Source organism: Drosophila obscura, unplaced genomic scaffold (assembly GCF_018151105.1).
Source record: "Drosophila obscura isolate BZ-5 IFL unplaced genomic scaffold, ASM1815110v1 contig_186, whole genome shotgun sequence".
Classification (NCBI taxonomy): domain Eukaryota; kingdom Metazoa; phylum Arthropoda; class Insecta; order Diptera; family Drosophilidae; genus Drosophila; species Drosophila obscura.
The window spans coordinates 10,140,404-10,155,672 of NW_024542774.1; the positions used below are offsets into that span (position 1 = coordinate 10,140,404).

The window sequence follows — 15,269 nt, forward strand, 5'->3', positions numbered from 1 at the left end:
ATATCCATTGCCAGCGGGTGCTTTAGCTTAAGCAACATTTAAGAGAGAGTCGCCGTAAGAGAGAGCGTAATTATTATTACGCTCATATTTCATTCACTGATTTATGGTTGTTGTTTCCGTTTCATATAGCAGAGAAATAAATTGTTTAACGCACTTACCGATCGCATAGGATAGAAATATATTTGTTATTAATAAAAAATACTGTAAAAAAAATACATTGTAAATATATATATATATATTTCGAGAGAAAGAGATACAGTGAGTGGGAGAAATTGGGAGAGAGATAGAGAGAAAGAGAGAGATGTGTGATATGGTTTAGGAAACGGGTTGGGAATGTTAGAATTAGCCAAGAATTTGCAAAAAGGTTGCAAAACGATTTAATCATCGATGACGGCACACAAATTGATATTTATCGCATTTGTTTATTTGTTTTTTTTTTCTCCCTTATGCCTTTGCCTTGCTTTGTATTTTGTGTTTATTTTTTTGTGTGTGTGTTTGTGTGTTTTGTTTTTATCTTTACTTTTTGTTTGTATTCTCGTAGCTTGTGTGGGTGTGTGCTTTAATCTTATCTTATCTTTTGCGGCAAGCGGCAAATGAATCAAAGTCTTCGAAAAGGGAAATCTATTGAAAGTTTTCACTTGGCGGGTGGTGAAGGAAGGGAGGGCGTGAATATGGTGAGGTGATGACTATTTTTTGATGTTGGTGCGAAAGAAGATTCCAGGCTATTTTTAGTGTATTTCTTGTTGTTTTTTTTTTTTGGGTAAATATTTCTAAGAGAAATAACTAGTACTACCAATAGATAATTCCCAATACACTTGCCCTGTAAATAAAATTTGCAAAGATTATGTTAGCCCAAAGAGATTATTTTTATGCTTTATGGCATAGCTAGTATGTAACAGTCTTCGCATAGGAAACATGTTTAATATTGGCCTTTGCTAGAAAATAATTGTGCAATAATATTTCTGCTATCTATTTCCATGCCTATGCCCCCAAAAAGCCTTTGCGGGCGAATCGATTTCCTTTGACAGCTACCAAAATGCCTTCATATCTTTGGCAAAGATATTGCCGCCACAGCACACCAACAATGCTGCCCGTAAATTATCTCTGACGACTCTGTAGATAATTAATAAACCTTATGCATGCCTGTACAGTGTACACATGTATGTGGTTTATTTGTGTGGGTATTTAAACCATTAGACTCGACTTTATTTAGTTAGTATTGAGAATTTGTGGATACGTTCGCATGATGTCAGCTGCAAATTGCTTTTCCGTATTTCAACTTGATATCCAAAGATATAAATTCTAACTTAATTTATGAGCTGAGAAATGCTAGACTCATCATCTACGTGAGCGTGTGTATCTGTGTGGGCTAATGCTTATGGGATGTGTAGTATTAAAATAATTTTCGAAAACTTTTTCGGCTAAAAACCATCGAGAGAGAAAAAAAGAACACGCAACCGACGCGCCGACGTTGTAGCGCCCACGCAAGCGGACGTGGATGGGCATCAGAAAATCATCGACTATATAGAATATACATAGACGCAGATACAGATACAGAGATACTATGGAAATTAGCAGCAGTGTCATTGACGCAGTAGTGAGGGAAAATTTATGGCCAGAAGCGAGTGGTGGAAAATGCTTTACGAAAATAAACTTCCGTATCGTTTTAGATGCCGCTGAAATTGGGCCAAAAGAAAAATCGAAGGTTCTCCGGCGGCTGAATATCTGTTTGTGCGATCGAAAGATCGGTGCATCCGCTGACCTACAATCCACCTTGAGCGCGCCTCATTGATATAAGGACACTCTACTCTTGGCCAATCTGCAGCTTTTTCGGTTATTAAAATATCATTAAGAGACAAAAGATGCTGATGCAAATTGCTGGCAGACCCACAGACCCCCACAAAACACAAAAAAAAAAAAGACGAAAAACAAGTTCAACAAGTTTTTTGACTGGTTTTTCGGACTACAAAAACTGTGTGTTTTTTTTGAAGGTTAGACTCGCCGAAAACACACACACTGAAACCAGAAAGGGAAAGAGAGAAAAGAGAGAGAGAGTGGAGTGGAGTGACTTTATTGTAGATTGAAAACTGTTAATTTCTGTAGCTCTTAACGCAATCCCACTAAATATTTGTTCACATTCGCGTACCATACGAAAACTCGAGTGTTTATGCAAGCTGAATCAATACAAGGGGCACGGGGGGGGGCACGGCACGGAGCCCACTGGCACTGTGAGAAGCAGCGACACGAATCAGCATCTGGAACTGGAACTGGAGCTGGGCATCTGGCTTTTATTCAATCAAAATAAATCATTTTACATTTATCCATGATTTTTCGATAAGAAAGTGTGGTCCGAAACACCCAAGGGGATAATATTCAGGGTCGATAATAGAGGGTTACAAATTTCCATTTTCAATAACTTAGCCAATGTTCCCGTTTGCAGCATGCCCCACATTACGTGGAATTCCAATTCGAGAGCCGACTACGCTGATAACGCTGCCCACGAGAGAGAGAGGGAGAGAGAGGCCCTGTATTTTCCCCTCTCTCTCTCTCTTTATTTAGATACGCGACTCATAAGAGAATTTGTGCATCAACTTTTGCCGCCTTTCTGGCACACACACAGAGTTAACCCATGCGGGCCCCAAGGTATGGCTGCAAAGCCCCACATAAGCCGCTCTGAATACCTTACTGGTGCAAGAAGAGGGGAGGGGCATGAGGGATGCCTCAAACAGAAGTTGCAAAGGCGACAAGTTAATGCATTTAAAGAAACATTTACGCAACCCGAAGCCATAGCAAAAAAAAAAAAAAAAACAAAAAAAGAACATCGGTCAGTAACCGCTTTCAGACTTTGCAACATTATACAACGCCAACATGCAGCAACAACCCCCCGCCAAACGACTCCTAGCGAACACCCCACACACCGCACTTCCCCCTCTGACAGCAGAGTGTTTGCCCAGAGACCCACCCTAGGGGTATGACACACATATTTAACGATGCGCCCATAAAAAAAAGTGAAAGAAAATGGTAACAAGAAATGCCGCAGGGTAGGGTCGAAGCTTAAGTTACCTTTCATTTTCGTTCCCTCTGTGGAATGGAAGGGTATACAAAAACCGATTGAGAACTGCAGAACTGTCGTCTGGGGAGTGGTAGTTCGGGCACACAGAGTTCGACGGCTGCTATCAATAAAGCCGATTAGATAAAAGAACTACACTAAAACCCTCCAGCTCTCCCGCTACAGCTACCGCTCCAAAAAGCGATTGCAATTGCACGAGCCACGAACCACGAACCCCAAATCATATGTTGCCACACAAACACACACAAGAAAGGTTAAAGGGGGTGGGAACGGGGAACGGGAAACCCACTCTCCCAGCCAGAAACGAACCATAAAAAATCCGCAACAACAGAAGACTCTAAACTGAGATGTGTGGCTTCTGCCATAAATGGCCAAAATGCTAAAGATGATGATGAGCATTAGCTTATGTCATACAGGTGGGTGGCTCCTCCAAACAGGCCCCAAAAGTCTGCTCCAAAAATAGAGTTCGACTTGGCCAATTAATTCTCATTGTCATCCATTTGATGGGGATAATTAATCTGGAGTTGCTGCTCGAGTACGTTGGCGGTGGATGGTGATGGGCGGAATGTGTATCTTTCTTCAGCATTTGTCAATCCATTCAATGACCGTTGACTGATTTCATTTGACATCTATTAGCGGTTTTTGTTTTGTAGTTTATTTGCTTGAATCTCTCTTTTGAAAGTGGCCCACAAGATGAGAGAAATGTTCATTGAAAGAGAGAAATTGCATTCTGTCCCTTATTTGGGTTGAATACGTAATTTAGATGCTCCCAATATGGTATTATATGGCATGACTAATGCGTAACACAACGAACATGAAGCGTGCCGAAAATGTGTACAAAAATGGATTCGTTGGGGGATCTGGCAACAGCACTGTGGATTTCTAATCTCCGGGGAATGGTTGAAAACCAAAAGCTAAGATTGAAACTAAGAAACTTTATCGCAGCTATGATTCATTTCGTTGAAACAGAAATTCCGTATTTCGTCTTTGGGAAATAATTATTTCCATAAAGATTGAAGCTTTCCCTGCCCTACCACACACACATACATATATGTGTATTTAATTAGCATACATTTTCCCTTTTTGAATTAATCTGATCTTAAAATTTCGATTTCAATCAAAAACCTTGCCCCAGTCTTCAGTCTCCAGCGCAAATCTCCTCCGACTCCCGGCGACGGACGGCCTTCCCTTTTGTCACGTTTCTCTCGGGCAATGCAATATTTAAATTTCTTCATTCGCATCAACAAATCAATTTCTTTAGACGTAAAACGCGATCATCATTCCGTAAATTACGTCAGAGAACGGCAAATCTAACACGAATGAAAAAAAACGGAAGAAATACACACACGAAAAACACCAAAAAAAAAAAAAAAAAAGAAAATTAATATACAAAAACGAATGAAAGAAATCAAAAACAAAATTCATAAATGCCGACGCCAAGAGCGAAAAGATAGACAGATAGAGAGGGGAGAGAGAGAGAGTTGAGTAGAAGAAACAAGCACTCTGTTTAACACTCTTCCTCTCTCTGTTTCACACTCTCACTCGCTCTATCTAACACTCTGCCGTCTCCGTCCCTCTCCCAGTGTCTTTGTTTAACAATCTTCGACTCTCTCGTATACTATTTTTTGGCATATTTCATAAACTTTTGCTTATCTTAAAATATACGAATACAAATACGAGCAACGAACGATTCAAAACATACGAATACGAATGAATACTCAGAAAAAATACAAATAATATTCTCGGACGTAGTAGAAAAAAATAATAAGTGGAGGATAGAAAACAGATGAGGGAAAACTATAATTTTCCTAAAAATTGTTGGTAGCAAAACGTTTTATATTTTCATCCAATCCCAAAATAGAAATCAAAAGAGCGCAAAAGAGGGGAAATAATTATAGAAAATATGTATATAAACGAAATATTTCTGAATTTCATAATTAAATTAATCTTTGAACTAATTTGTATAATCACATGCGCTCTCCCTCTCTCTCTCCACGTCTTTTCCTTTTGTTTTTGCTCTGCTCTTTCCCAAAAGGTTAAACAATCAATTTCGCTTTCAATTGATCTCAATTGTGCGTAGCACCCCCAGAGAGAGAGAGAGAGAAAGAAAAAGAGTGAGTGGAAGGGGGAAACATGGAGCCTGGACAGGGGGTCAGCAAAGGGTTCAAGATGCCCCAGCATTATGCAAAAGACTAAACATTTGTTGTTGTTTTTTTTGTAGTTGTTGTTTTTGTTTCGCTGCCACACAATTCGATGCACGAAAAAGTTATTTTTGGATTGCAGTAGCAGCAGCAGCGCTAGCGTTTCCAAAATGTGGCCAAGTGCTGACAGTGTGATGAGGTGGGGCTTTAGGGAGAGGTGCCGCTGCACAGCTGCAGATATGTACATACATGCATACATACATATGTACATCCGAAAGAGTACAGCAGCTGTCGCTGGCGCTGGGGAGATGCTCGTATTAAAGGCCCCAAAAACAGACCCAACACGTTCGAGAAATTCTTTTTTGGCATGTCGACTGCCAGGAGAATTATGCTTAGGGTGTGTCAACAGCAGGCCATGAATGATGGAAAAACGGTGCATTTGTTGGGAGATTGTTGGGCCAGAAAACATCCTAATGGAGTGGAATTATGTAACCAGAAAGAAAGCCAGGAAGATAAACCTCACAGGAAAGTGTTCGAGAGTGGAAACCAAAGTGGATATCCCTTCCCCATTATCACATCTATCTGTGTATCTTTGTATTTGGAAACTTTGCATCTCTCCAGCTCCACTGAATCACCCTATCCAAAAAAGCACAAAGAGATATTTGTTATGTATTTTCTTTGCTCTTTCTTTTCGACTTGTTTGCCGTCGACGCCGCGCCGCAGCTGCCGCTTTGCTTATTGAAAACCAAAAAAAAAAAAAAAAAATCAAACAACAAAAACAAAACCCCAAAACGAAGAAAACTTTCTGGTATTTTTAGACAAAGAAGCAGAAAAAAAAGAGAATAAAATCCACGCGCACATGTTTCAAAATATCAAAAAAGATGAAAACTAGAAGAGGCACAAAGGAAAAACTAAAGCCAGAGGGAAAAACGATTTCAAAAAGGAAACGAAATGTTTATAAAAATATGTCTGTGTGTGTGCGTGTGTGTTGCTTTCATTTCAGCGTGCGAAAAGTGTGCGTAGAAATAAACCAGAAGCCTCTTCCTGGAACAAAAATGGTACTTTTCAATGTAAATAATTTAGAGAAATTATTTCCCTATTTATATTTGGTCTTTGTTTCTAAATAACCTTTTTCAAATCCAGTCAAATATTTTCTATAGTTTCCATCAGATTTATTTGCGTTATTATAATATTTCCCGCCTACGTAAGCTCGAATTGGTAGAGTACGAGTATTTATATAGTATGTAGTTTACAAGCCCCAAAGCAAAGCCATTCACTCTCGCTTTGTTTGCGCTTGCTCTTTGAAGACCTTTTGCCTGAACTCTGACACTTTTTGAGGCTGTCATCTCGCGTCAAATTGCGAGTGTCTGAGCGAATATTCAAGCCGAACAATCACAGTTCCAACCATTTTTCCACAGACTTTCAAACGAAACGTTTTGGGCCCAAAGACAATCGACGAACGTGGAGGGGGGTGTATAGGGTATCTCTGTATCTCCTCTCTCTCTCTCTCTTTTGGAGGGGGTATCGATATTTACGACCTATTGAGGTACATTGAAGAGAGCTTAAAGCCCAAAACTAAGCACATATTTCGCAGTGTTGGCGCTTTGTGTTGTTTTTTCTGTGGGTTTCGGCATGACTTTTGGCGAAAAATCGAATCGATTAGTCATGGCAAATCCTCAAGTCGTCTGCTTCCTATTCCCATTGCCTTTCGTGGCATTCTCAGTTGGAGTTTTGAGTGGTTTTTGTTTGAAAAAGTGAACAAAAAATAAAAGTGAATGACTTGTCTAACAGAGTTTTATGGAACAAAATGGACAGAAATCACAATTCATTTGGCATTTTCCATTGCGATTTCTTTGACTCATATTTTTATTTTGAAAGCTAACTTTTGACAGTTTTGCCAATGATGATGATGATATGATGGGTCTCTGTGATGGCTGTAAAAGCAAATTGTGTCGACTTTTTGCTGCCATTTTTCTCTGCTCTGCTCTGTGTTGTTTTGTTTTTGTTTCTGCCCCAAAAGCAAAGCTAATTCAATTTGCATATCTCGAAGCCAAAGGAAAACGAAACGAATCGCGAAAATTATAATAACAATCTGTTCTGTTCGCAAAACTGAAGCTGAAACAGAAAACAGAAATCATATGGGGGGCACAGCCAGAAATACACATAAATTTAATGGCAGACTCGTAAAAACGTTGGGGTTCAGCGTGGTGAAGAGTGCGGGCGGGGCGGCCAGACACCACAGAACCACATAAAAAACGTGACTTTTCATACAAAATCAGCGACAACAAAAATCTATGTAATTACATATATGTATGTCTGACGACTACAGTGCGTTTCTCTGCCCAGAGATGTTCATATTTTGCTGATTCCGCTATTAATCGAATCAAATCTGTTATTGGATGGAAAAATGTATCGAATAAACCGCAATTTAATTATTTTATTTGCCTGTTCGATTCGATTGAATGCCAAGCAGATTCAGACATCTCTGTCTTGCGCAGTACTTCTCTGGCCTGACAGTATTGTAACGCACTGTACAGGTTTTAGCACTCACTTAGATCTGATGTATTTTGTGGCCTAGACCTTGCATTAGAATAAAAAAAAAAAGCCGCTTAATTTGCATTAAATTTAAACACGATTTGTGGAAGTTTTAATCCTTGATTGATATAAAGTTGTTTCCCCAATCATTTTTGGCCATTTTACATATGTATAGTCAATGCACCTGGTTTTTGGTTTTTATTGAACATTATTTTGGATTGCCAATTGGTTGATTTTCAATTATTATTTCACAGTTCATTAGCACTGAAACTTTAATTGATTTTTGGTTCATTAGGTTTTTGTTAATTGAACAAACATTTGTTCGCCATTCGGCAAATTCGCCAACATAAAATCCTATTAACGATTTGGCAAAGTGCAGGCACTCTCCAAATGTCTTTAAAAGGATTTTTATGTCTATTTTAATATTAATTGTATGTGAATTAACTTTATATATATGTATGTACATATATACCAGGGAATGAATATTTGACTGGTTTAGAAATAAGTCTCTTGAAATAACAGGGTTTTTTTTGTTGAAAATAAAAGTGTTTAAATGTACTAATAAATAAAAAGCTGACTTGGTTGCTTTATGAGTTTCTGTCAGAATACCAATTATGAGAATTTCTATTGAACTTTCTATTAATTAAATTCTTAATTTCATTTTCAGTTTGGAATGAAAATTCCACCATTAGGTAAGTCCCCGCAATCCTGAATTTTATTTGAATTACGTGCACAATTTCTCCCATATTTATTTCTATAATATTCCCTAAGCTCTGCTTTATATTACTTAAACTTAAATTAAAAGTTCATCTAAAATTCAGCTAATTCTGCAACTTCACACCTTTTTTTTTTGTTGGTTTTGTCTGACAAATTCCTCAAATTGACTTTCTCTGAATGAGCGTTTTCTTTGCATTATAAAAAAGAATTTCCGTGTTTTCACCAAAAAACCAAAAAAAAAAAACCATAAAAACACACAAACCATCCACAAAAAGAAGGAAGAAAGACTCGAGACTCGAGAGAGAGAAGGAGAAAACCAAACAAAACAAAACAAAACATAAAACGGAGAAGAAACAAGACAAGACAGAGAAGATCTTTAGTATATAAACACCTTTCGGTAGTTCCAGCTGATGATGCGACGAGAGTCGTCGTCGCTGTTGTTGTTGCTGTTTGCTGTTGCTGTTGTTGTTCGGTTTTGAAGCTGCTGTGCTGCTGTATTTGAATTGTTGTTGTTTTTGTTGTTATACACTCTGATGGCTGTTTGTTGTTTCTTTTCGTTTTCGTTTTCCTTCTTTTTCTTTATGGTAAATTGTATTTTTAACTTATTTTTTTGGTTGTACGAAACACGCGCGGTATGTTTTAGCGACAGAGATGGAAGATGTGGTGCTGAAGTTGTGGCTTTTAGTGTTGCAAGCAGCTGCTGGACATGACGTCATTAAAATGCCGGTACAACAATGGGACTGGTGGGCCCAATATAGCCAGACTTTTTGTGTGGGACTTTCCTTTCTCCTTCCTCTGCACTTCTCTACTTCCTGTCCTCGTAGCTGTCACACAAACACTGGCACAGGACCTGACAGTCGGCACACACACGCACGCACAACACACACCGACCGACAAACACGGATAGACGGCGACACACCAACACACTCAATCACACACGCGTGTCGTGTCGTTGTATTTGTTATTAGATTCGTTTCAAAAAACAAATATTCCAGCACTCAATTTGCACTTCAATCGGAAATTGAATTCTACTGATATTTTTTTTCTTCTGCTTTTTGGTGGCAAACGCGCGCGCTTTCTTGAATGTTGCACAATTGCCGGATTTTTGTGCAGCTTTCGAAATTGTTATAATTTTTGTTGGTAATATTTTCTTTTGGTTTGTGATTTTTGCCTTTTTTTGTAGTTGGACTGTTTAAATGCGGCGTTTGCACAAATTGTTCGATTTCTGCTTGTGCGGTAGGCTATGCGCGCTGCTTGCTGTCTGAATTTAGTGTCTTAGTATCTTGTATCTTGAACTCTGGCTGCGGCACACTGCACACTCTTCGACGCTTCGGAACAGAGTAAACTGTAAATTCCTCCCAACCAACGGCCTCAGCGACTCAACAACCAACCGACCACGAAACCCAGCGGCAGGAAAACGACGAAGAGAAAGATAGCGAGAGAGCGGAGCCAGCGAGCCAGCGAACGAGCGCGTGCTTTGGGCTCTCTCTCTCTCTCTCTGAAAAATACCTGACTCATGCTAGCAATTTCCCCTCTCTGTCACTCTGCCGCTGTGGGGTCTCTTATTGGATTATTACCGCTGCCGCTGGAGTTGGGGCTTGCTGTTGTTGTTTCGTGTTGTTTCGCCCCGAAGAGAGAAAGTGAACCACGAAGAGCAATAGATTGTGACTCGATTGTGGATTTAAGAGCGGTGGTGGTGGTGCTTTTTCTGTGTGTTTGTATCTTAAGAGAGCACTCACTTGGTTTTTCGAGTGATTTCCACGGACTTTCTGTCCGGCAGTGGGGGGCCGGGCAGGGTAGGGTGCTGTTTCTGCTATTGCTGCTGCTGCCGCCGGCTGTGACGCGTACCAAAAGGTTAACTGGCTACGGTAGACGGACGGCTTTTGGCGTAGGTTGCGGAACGTGGCCAAAACGGAGACTTGCTTTAGTGCAAATTTTAGTCAAATCAATTTGATGGCAATTTTATGCGGGGAACACAATGAAACTAAATGACAAAGTGGACAGATGACAGGCGAGCGTTGGCAGACGTGTCATTTTTTGACATTCTCTAGTGTTGGGTAAAGGATCTGGCTGGCCTTTAGCAACACTATTAAAAGTGTGAAAATTAAATTTAATATCAATTCAATTACGCTCAGTGGGAAAAAGTTAAGACACATTTGGATACTTTATGGTATTTCTGCTGATACATGCATTTCATTTCAAGGATTTCTGATGCATATGCACATAGATATTTTAGCCATTAAACCCAAGGCTCCCTAGTACAGTCTTGTGGCCCCAAAATAAACTTATAAGCACTTATGAATTGGAACTTTGTCAAAGTCACCTTCAAATGTGTTCAATATGTCCCAAATCGTTTACGTAAATGCATCTCATCCATATCTATATCTACATATATACGTACATATATCTGAATGCTTGAGGCGCTGCACTGCAGGCCCAAAACGTACCGAAATAGACATTGTAAAGTGTCGCTCCGTCGCTTATAGAGAGCATACTGCATACCTCATGACATTTCTGTGTCATAAATTTGTTGCCGCTTCGTTCTTTTTGGATTTTTGGCAGCACCCTCTACACCCGCCCCCCCACACAGACCAGGCCCTGAATGTCGTACCGCAATATGGGGGAAAAAAAATAAAAATTTCTATCATTTGTACAACACTCCTGTGTGTGGGTTAATCTGAATGAAAAGTGAATGGAAAGCAGCGATTGCAAGAACAAGACGAGAAATGTGCGGACGCTGAAGGAGAACCAGCTAACATGTGAAAGCAGTCCAGAGAAACAGAGAGAGAGAGAGAGAGAGCAATCAAACTAGATCGAGAAACGCCCCCGCAATGTTTCTATACGTATTCCACTCCAGTCTGCCCCCCTTCCAGTATTCCCCCCTCTATTATTAGATATTAGAAGTCAGTCTGTGTGTGTGTGTTTTTTGTGTGTGCTGCACTATTTATAAACGATTCGAGATCAGAGTTTTTTGTGAGTGATCCCGAGACCACATTGAACCGGGGGGGCTGCGCCACTTGCCTCTGGGGTAAGTGAAAGGTTTCTTTGCCACAATGTAATAAGAGTTGCCGGTGCGCCGCAAGAGTGGAGGCAATTCATTAGGTACGAAAAATGGGATTACAGCCATTGTTTGATTGCCTTTACGAATGTTAGGTTTATGCTTTTGTTTAATAATTGTTGTAAATCCTAAATGAAATAATTTTACATTGAAATTGATGTGGTTTGATATGTCAGAAAAAACTTCTTGTAATAAGTATTCCCAGTTAATTCATGCCAAGTCTAATATATTACCCCTGGCTGATGTTTCCTACAGATATTCCCAAAACTGTTCCGAATAATCTTGGAGTACAATTAACCTTTTAGGACCTGCGATGACAACTTAGCAAGGAAACTCTACTGTACGCAGTAGTCTCTCTAGAAAATAGTTGTAATCTATTGAAAAATATGAACATAACGCTCAAAAGTGACCTTCTAGAGGCCATTACCCAAGTGAAGTACTCTGATAAAAAGAAAAGAAAAAAACTGAAAGCTTCGCTACAACTTTAGTTCAATGGATGGATGGATGGATGGATGGATGGATGTCTGTATAGAAGATGCTATCGCCGAATGACATCTTTCTCTGTGTACCAAAGACGCCCACTGAAGCATCTTGAAAACATCATTAACAACACATTTATCGACTGTGCCGCTGCCTCAGCCTCAGCCTCAGCCTCCTCCGGTGCCTATTCTGATGGCTCTTCGGCAGCCTTGTGGGCAGCTTGCGTCTGCTTCAGATACAGATACAAATGCAAACCGAAAGATACTCGCACAGAGCGGCGGTGCGGCGGTGCGGCAGTTTGGCGGTCTGGTGGTCTGGCGGGCCGAAACCGGTTCCAGGCAAAATCAAAAGTTGCGCAGACGCCGTCGTCTCAGCTGCTGATGCTGCTGTTGCTGCTGACCAAAGCAGAAGTTTGGGAATTGGAATTGAAATTGGAACTGGAACTGGAAGTGAGATTTGGATGCTGTGGCGTAAGGGGAGGGGGCTGTGGGGTGTGACTGGAATCAGAGATCGTTGGATGGCTGGATGGCTGTGTCCCCTCCTCGTTTGGGGGAGCCGGCGCATGGAAACGGGTTTACTTCTCGTTTCTGCTACACCTTTTACGCCTGTTCCTCCAGGGTTCCGTTCCGTTTCAATCCGATTCGAGAGAACGTGTTTCAAGGCTTTCAACAGTGGCAGCAGCAGCAGCAGGCAGGGGCATGAACAGTGGCAGTGGCGGGGTGTGTTTGTGGCCAGCAGCAGCAGCAGCAGCAACAACAGAAAAGAAAAGAAAAGGAAAAGGAGGTCGCTTTCAGACAAAGAGATCTTGGGAAAACAAAAGGCAGGCCTGGGGATTGGCTCGAACCAAAAGAACTTGGCAATGCGAGCGAGAGTGAGATACATATGTGTAGAGAGAACGAGGGAGAGAGTGAGACAGAGAGTGAGGAACGCAGGGAAGTCCCACCCTAATCTAATTAGAAATAACGGCGAATGCCAAGAACAAGATCACGCCGCTCGAATTGCAACGTATCGGGAGCACGCGATCGGCAAGAGACCGGCTTAATGCATTATGCTCGTAAATTGGCATAAATAAAGCAAAAGTCACGTAGATCCGTGGCCAAAAAGCAGCAGCGGCAGCGGCAGAGAAACCAGTTTCAGGTTTCAGACCGGGCCAGGCCAGGCCGGGCCAAGAGAGTGGGTGTGCTGGGAGAGCGGGAAAGATCAGAATTCCAGATCAGATCATCCATCCAGCGGCAGCGACGATGACGTCGCCGTCTTCTGACTCAGCGGGCTGGCTGGCTGCCGTCCACTCTCTTCTCTTAGCGAATGTATCCCAAAGAGCGCAAACAAACAGCTGGGATCCCCAATAGCCACAAAGAGCAAGAGACAGAGAGACAAAGCGTGGGTGGCTGCCGCCAGAAGTTGACTCACATGGAGATTTCCCCCGCCACGGCCTTTGCCAGCAATGCTTCCCCGTAGAAACAGAACTGGAAATTTTCAACTCAAACGTTGAGTGGATTTCTCGGGGTGGTGTTTGCTCTTGAGTTGCGTTTGAGTGGAATAACCATAAATATCAGACTAAAGAGAGCGCCTCATTTGGACTCAGCGAAGTGTTCCCACTTTTTCGAGAAGTAGGGAAATTTTCAGTAACATTTTTAAGCAAGAAAATCATAAGGAAGTCAGAAATTAAATAAATTATTTAGCAATTATTTTTTATTTTTAATGCATTATCCTCCATAGAAATTATAAATTAAATAAATTAGTTAGCAAATTATTATATATATTTTTAATGCATTATCCTCCATTAGTGTCCTACAGTTTTATTTTCTATATACCCTTCCCTTTTCTAGATATTTTCTTCTAATTCCCTTCCGCTCTGTTCCATTTGGTTTCTTTTTAATTTGCTTGCATTCGAATTCAAATTAGACAAATTACCGATAATTTAGTTTACTTGCTTTCATTTCCCCTCCTCCTTATACCTTTCTCTGCTTACTGTGCTGTGCTGTGCCTCCCTCCCCATCAAGCTTCTTGCCTAATTACTTAAAACTAACTGCTGCCTGCTGCTGCTGCTGGGCTTAAAGTTTTTAGCCCATCACACACAACTCCTCCTTGTATAAGCCCAATGCAATTGAAACCCGCGCTACAATCCGCATATCAAACCCCTCGAGACAAAGGGCTGTCAGGAGGCACTATCCTGGTGGCAGCGGGCAGGGGGCAGGAGGCAGGAGGCGTGGCAGTCTGACTGCAGAGTCGAAGAAATTACGCTGATTGAACACTAATTTATTTGTTTGTTTGTTTTAACATTTTCGGCGCATTCAAGGGCGAGAGTGAAGAGGAGCCAGAGGAAACGTAGACTCGCAAGTCGAAAAGTTTTCCCTTCTTAAGGTGCAACTCAGTGTTGCATGTGTGTATGTGTGTGTGTTTGTGGCAAGAGAAGTGGCAGCTTGTGGATTTTTGTTGCAATTCGTGAAGTGAAGTTTTTTCTTTGTCTGAAGCCGCTTTTTCGCGTAATTGGCTGTAATTGAAATTGGCCTGATAAAGGGGTCCGGAAGCGGTTGTAGAAGCGGGGTGTGTGTGTGTGTGTGTGTGTGGAATCGGGAAATCGATTGTTAATACATGATTTGGCTAAAGGAAATAATTTTAATTGTTGCTACAAATTTGGTTGCTCTTAAAACTCTATTTTTAATTTAAATTTCACCTTCGAAGAAAATAGGAGGCATGAAATCGTGCAAGTACGAGGGAATATCTCCTTGGACATATTCTGGCTTATATCAGACAGAACTTGAGAGGCTTGTCAGTATCTCTCCATCTCTCTCTTGCTTTTCTTGCAAGTTTTTCCCCCTTATATCCACCCGCACACACACAGACACACTCCTAGAGTTTGCTGCCATTCAACAAGGATTTTTTGTTTTGTTTGTGGTCGCTCCGACTTGTTTGCTCAAAATTCTGATATATTCACGTTTTGGCTTTTTGGCCACACGTTTTTTACTTCTCTCTTTTTTTGGTTCGTATGTGTTGGCAGTTTCTTTTTACTCGTGCATGCCCAGTACTGCGAGGGTATATGTATTATACTCGTGGTAGGCAAAAGACAACTAGAGCCACGGGAACATAGAAATGTTGCACTCTGCCGATCCAATATCAGATATCAGAATATTTGATTTTTAGTTGGATTTAGTTATCCTCTAGAAACCATGCAGAGAATTTCTTGTACTTGTTCTGATACATGTTCTCTAATTGATATTCTCCTGCTGCCCATCGGATGCTTTATCTACATAAAATGGCAGAAAAA

At 40.9% G+C, this 15,269-nt stretch overlaps 1 protein-coding gene across 17 annotated transcripts in view; it reads right to left on the reverse strand.

The window, feature by feature from the left end:
* Positions 1 to 15,269, reverse strand: part of LOC111076832 (protein muscleblind) — a 164,169-nt gene that overhangs the window by 107,739 nt on the left and 41,161 nt on the right. For 16 of the 17 annotated variants that reach the window (XR_005967733.1, XR_005967732.1, XM_041593114.1 and 13 more), the window contains exon 1: positions 8,855 to 8,969. The exons of the other annotated variant lie outside the window; for it this stretch is intronic. The gene's annotated coding sequence lies outside the window, so the exon portion shown is untranslated. Of the gene's footprint in view, positions 1 to 8,854; positions 8,970 to 15,269 lie in introns of those variants that run through there. 17 annotated transcript variants of the gene reach the window in all.